This window comes from Pyrus communis, chromosome 8 (assembly GCF_963583255.1).
Source record: "Pyrus communis chromosome 8, drPyrComm1.1, whole genome shotgun sequence".
Classification (NCBI taxonomy): Eukaryota; Viridiplantae; Streptophyta; class Magnoliopsida; order Rosales; family Rosaceae; genus Pyrus; species Pyrus communis.
The window spans coordinates 9666505-9672239 of record NC_084810.1 but is presented as its reverse complement, the minus strand read 5'-3'; the positions used below and the strand labels follow the sequence as shown (position 1 = coordinate 9672239).

The 5735-nt window shown below is 39.3% G+C and overlaps 1 long non-coding RNA gene across 1 annotated transcript; it reads right to left on the bottom strand.

Moving 5' to 3' along the window:
* Positions 1 to 1206: 1206 nt before the first annotated feature.
* On the bottom strand, positions 1207 to 2049 carry LOC137741624 (uncharacterized). The gene is made up of 3 exons (XR_011069319.1): positions 1903 to 2049; positions 1465 to 1608; positions 1207 to 1298 (listed from the first exon to the last, which is right to left on the bottom strand). It is a non-coding gene; the product is annotated as an uncharacterized lncRNA (long non-coding RNA).
* Between the last annotated feature and the right edge of the window lie 3686 nt (positions 2050 to 5735).

The following is a 5735-nucleotide window of genomic DNA, read 5'->3' as shown; positions in this document are numbered from 1 at the left end:
GGGGTTTGGGGGAGGCATTGATGGTTTTGACTGTGTGGGTTGTGGAGGACATGGTGATGTAGCCGTAGATGATGCTACATTAGTACTACTAGGGGTACTTTGACTTTGAGATTGAGACATTATGTAAAAATCTGTAAAAATTAAATAATGGAACTATATTCATTAATCAAATAAAATAGCATAATCTCCATGTAAGCATAATCTACACATTATACATAATTTAAACCCAAAAAAGCATAATCTCCATGTAAGCATAATCTACACATTATACATAATTTAAACCCAAAAAAGCATAATCTCCATGTAAATAAAATAGCAAATAATCTAGTAGACATAATTTAAAGTACATGCAGCAGCATGCATGCACTTGCAGTTTTTCTCATGTACTTCAAAATTCAAATCGTGTGCAGGCCAGTAACATGCAGCAGTAAGCAAGAACTCACCAAACCAAGAAATAAAAAATAACCATCCAATGCAGCAGTAACATGCAGCAGTAATGTGTGTGTGAGATGTATATGTAAGCAAACAAAATATAACCATCCAAACAAAAAATAACCATCCAAAACAAAAAATAACCATCCAAAGTTCCAAACCAAGAACTCACCAGTAAGCAAGCAGGATATGATTCAAAATCTTCCAATTTCCAAACTTTCTCAGTAATAAGTGGCTCCGGAATCTGAAACCAATTCCCAAACAATCAAGAAAATGCATATAATATTCTTGGAAATGCAGCAATGCAAGTAAATGCAATCAGAATTCAGATTTCAAAATTCAAATCGTGTGCAGGGCAGTAACATGCAGCTGCTAAAGAAACTGTTTTCTGCAATATTGGCCAAGTACTTATTGTGTGTGTCACTGTGTGTGTGTGTGTGAGATGTATATGTATATGTATTATATATTATATATATATATATATGCAGGCAGAAGGCCTCGGTTCTCATTCTTGCATTGCATACAGGTCCTAACTTCTAATCCCATTAATTTATATTTCCTTGAAGACTTGTTAACGTAGAAGATAAATTTTATCAAAGCCATATAAACTATCACTTTAGAATAAAACTTATACTAAAATATGAGATACAAAAGAGTAAATGTCAAAGGAGATACCTGAAATTGTCAATTAGAATAATTACTTCAAATGTCAAAGGAGATGTATATGTAAGCAAACAAAAAATAACCATCCAGTAAGCAAACAAATTATTATATGGTACCTTACTTATTGCAGATCTTACAATTGTTTGCTCCAGAATCTGAAATGCGAGCACCAAATAGGTCCAGATGTGTCAATCCTGTAAGACCTGCACCACCTTCGGCATAAATTCTTTGACTGTCTATATAGTTATGATTAGAAGAATTCAAGAACATGATTAATTTCAGTGGAAATCAATGCGTCGATCACAAGGTTTTCTACACAAATAGCCAATATTTTCCCTCTACAGCTTAAAAATACACAAAAATCCTTACTTGTAATAGCTGCAAGTCCAGCATCAGAAATTTGCCGAGCATCCAGATTAAGTGATTTGAGAGATGTCAATCCAGATAACCTTTTCAAGCCACTGTCAGTTACTAGGGTGAACGACAAGTTCAAACTTTCGAGATTTTTCAAACCTGAAAGTGATAACAGCCACCCAAATTAATGCTTAAAAAGAAATGCTTTCAAAAAGATGAACATGCACCAAATAATACAAAGTTTACAAACTGCTTAGCAGAAAAATTATGAGGTGCAGTTTAACTTTGAACACTAATGAGACCTTCAAAGAATTTGAGCCACAAACTAACAAGGTAGTAAATTCAAAGCTTCAGCATAATGTATAGCCTACAGCCTCACACTGAACTCGGAAAACATTCAGATCATAACCATGCAATAGTCTGAGACTCTGATGCAATGCAATCAATCATCACCTGAGAGATGACGAAGCCCGTTGCTTCCAACTTCAGTATCAGATAGCTCCAAGTTCTTCAAGAGTGTCAGCCCTTAATATAGAAACAACACGATAAAATCAGATAGGTGGCCATGTCTTTCAATCTCATGCATTTCTAGCAAACAAACGAAGCTAAAAAATGCAACTAGCAATGGTGTGGCAACAACAGCATGACATGGTGCCCACTGTACAACAGAGAAAATCTTAGTGGTGCAGATTCACAATTATAAATGACAAATTTTAGTCTTTTGTATTCAAACCACACAGGGTATCAGTGTAATGGAAATAATCTACCAACTGTAAAGAAACACAATGACATACATGACGACCGTGTGGAACAGAAGGAGCAGGTTACATACATCAGATCAGATCAGAGGTTAAAGAAGCTAAAAAATCAAAAAAATCCACCAAATCAGCAAGAACAAACATGAACATCCCAATATATTGAGCACAGATTACATACATCAGATCAGAATCATCAGATCAGAGGTTAAAGAACCTATTATAAAAAAAAAAAAAAAAAAAAAAAAAAAGAGGTTAAAGAATTCACCTGAACTGGCAACGGCGATGGAGTGTTACAGAGACGGTGAGGTGATGGAGTGTTGCAGAGACGGTGAGGTGATGTCGGACTTCAAGAAGAAAATCGAGGATGAGAGAGTCAGAGACGGAAAGGTTGAGAGGTCGATCGAGGATTCGAGAGAGAGCAGCAAACAGCAAAGACTCTCTATTAGGGTAAACCTAAAACCAACGGTCATGATTGGAAGGTCTGTAACAATTCAATCTGGGCCGTCCATTTCAATTACAAACGGGCCGGTTCGGGGCCCCGTTTTTCTATAAATCTGGAACCGGCCCGACCCTAGAAAAACATTACCTAGGCCCGCCCCGCCCCGTTTCCCCCTATTTAAAAACAGGACCCGCCCCGTACCCGCCCCGACCCGCCTATACCCGCCCCTACCCGCGGGCCTAAGACCCGTTTGCCCAACCCTACCTCACCCAAATCCCACCCCACCCAAATCCCAACACCTTTCGATTTTCCATCAATTTGACCTATTTGAGACTGGAGCCAAATTGGACTAGGAGTTAGAATTAGAGGTTTCAAGGGAAATGGGGAAGACCCAAATGGTAATCTGATTCACAATTGCAGATAGAACCGGATTTGGGTATTTGCATGGTGCAGAGCTCATATCCCTTCATAATCGAGCTAGTGCAGAAGAAGGCTTGAGGTTTGGACTTGCAGGTGGCAGTGTTGGCCAACATGTCCCCACGTTTTGGCAGAGGCTGGTGACCTCAGCGAGGATCATGAGGGAGAGAATGGTGGTTACGCTGTGTGAGGCGACGCAACGGCATGTGAAGAAGATGAAGAGCGTGATGAGGACGACGACAGGGGTGCTGTAGGCGAGGAGAACAGAGGCGTGGAATTGGAGAAGAGAGAAGGGAGAAGGGAGAAGGGAGGGAAGGGTGAGGGTTGAAAAGAGAGAAGGGAAGGAGAGGGTGCAGAGGGTGAGGGACAGGTAGGAATTTTTTAATTTTTAATTTTTTAATATTGAAGTGGACCCATATTGACACGTGGCACTCAATTATTGTCCATGTGGGTGCCATGTCATCAGTTAACAGAATTTCTAACGGAAAACTTAACGCATGTATGAAACTGTCCCAAAATTAAGACTTAAGGTATGACTCTGGGATGAAAAAAACTTCATGTACTAAATGTTGAAAACCACGAAACTTCATGGTAGTAAACAGAGATTAACCCTAAAGAATAATAGTCTGCCCAATATATGTAACCTATGAAATATATGAATGTTACTTTATTTCAAGAGGAATGCTAGCTACCTCCCCATTTGTTCCGTATCTACACTTCTCACTAATTAATTACTTATCACGTGTATTCCACTAATAAATTAAACTACATAATTCATGCTTTAAGGGTGGAAAATTAGAATTTATGATTCTAAGGTATTAATTATATAGTTTAATTGTTAATGCAATATATGTGTCAAGTAATGAGTTGGGAAGATAAATAAGAAAAGGCAAATGAGAAAGGTAGATATCATTCCTACATATTATTATATGTAAGTTACTAGTTACATGTAATACTATAGCTCCAAAATTACCCTCAAGCAGAGCCAGCCTTGATGATGTGCAGAAGGCACCATCGCACACGACCCTTGATTCATAAGGGCCGCCAAATTTTCAAGACATGTATACAATTGCATGTAATAGATATTTGAATGTGCATAATAATACTAATTATGGTTCCAACGCTAGTGGTTCAAGACTTCTATCTTTTGGTGCATGTCTGAATCTTTGTGGTACTACTTCGCTATTTTTAATTTTTGCAAATTTATAAACTTAAAAAGCAGATAACTAAAAAACACCCAACATGTTTCAAACTCAAGACCTTTGAAGTTAGGAAACAGTCCCTGGCCAATCAAACAAACTTGTTTTTGGTGAACTAACTTACAATATTTCAATTTACAGATAGCAAAATAAAGGACCTCCATCTAAGTTTTGCACATGGCTCCTAAATACTTAAGGCTAACCCTGCCCTCAAGAGGAGTAATCATAATTTAATGTTTACATTATGTGGTCATGATTGAAGCCAAAATTCGAAGATTGTGGGTGATAATAGAAGGGTAGTGGCATACGTTGTGACATCCCGTCCGAGATTATTAAAACATACGTGCGAAATGACATTTTTACCCCTAATTCGTTTCGTTTACGTTTAGTGGTGTTTTGTGTGGTGTTGGCATGTGTTGGGCCACACACACACACATACTCTCCCTCTCCCTCTGTCCTTGTCCCTGTCTCTCTCTTCCATGCTCCCATTTCTTCCCTTTCTCTTCGAACTCGTACGGACACACACCAAGAACCACCAAACCCTTACAGATCGAGGAAACCAGGTACACCTTCAAGCTCGTGAGGTTGAGAGGAGCACGATCGTACCATTTTCAGGTGAGAACTCTAACGTTTTCACGTCGTTTCAAGGTGGTCCGATTTTAGTACTATTCATGCGAACGTAAATACTAACGTTTTAGGAAATTTGAAGCTCGTAGGTAGCTTGGTGGTGTTCCAAGGAGCCTCGGAGTGCTTCGTTTGAAGAGTTTTGACGTCGGGATCATCGTGGTCGGAGTTGGCCGGTTTTGGATAGTTTGCACAGGTAAGTTCTGGTGGTTTTTGACCCTTAAAACTTGTATATCGTTGTTCTACTAGTTCTAGGCGTTGTTTTGGTGCAAGAATCGTGGAAAATGGTTGAGAAACGAGAGAGAAAACACGGTTTTAAAATTTCCCAGTTTTCCGGCGCCGGAGAAGGTGACGGAATATTCCTAACGCCGTTGACGGAATCCGTTAGAACTAACGGAATATTCCTCACGGCGTCAGTTGACGCCGTCAGCGTGCCAGGCACGTGCCTGCGCGTGGCCGGCGCGTGGGGGCGCGTGCGACGGAGGAAATTTTTTCTAAAAATATGGTTGTGTAGAGCACGTTGGTATATTCATTTGTCCAAATTGAGCAATGTATGAGAAGTTATTACGAGAAGTTGGTTATGTGCTTTAAAAATAACGTTTTTATAGTTGTTTCGCATATAGGTGATACGTATCCCGAGGACGAGCGTGGTCACTCGAGGCAGGGGGGCTACGACCCTTCCACATACCAGTGAGTGGGCTTTTGTTTTCCGTATATACCTATATACATTTATATTCCCAAAAATGGTTTAAAAAGGGTTATTTGTGTTATGCCATGCCCTATAGTATTATTCTTTATGCATCATCACATGCATTGGTAGTTGCATATATATTTTCATATGCATATTGG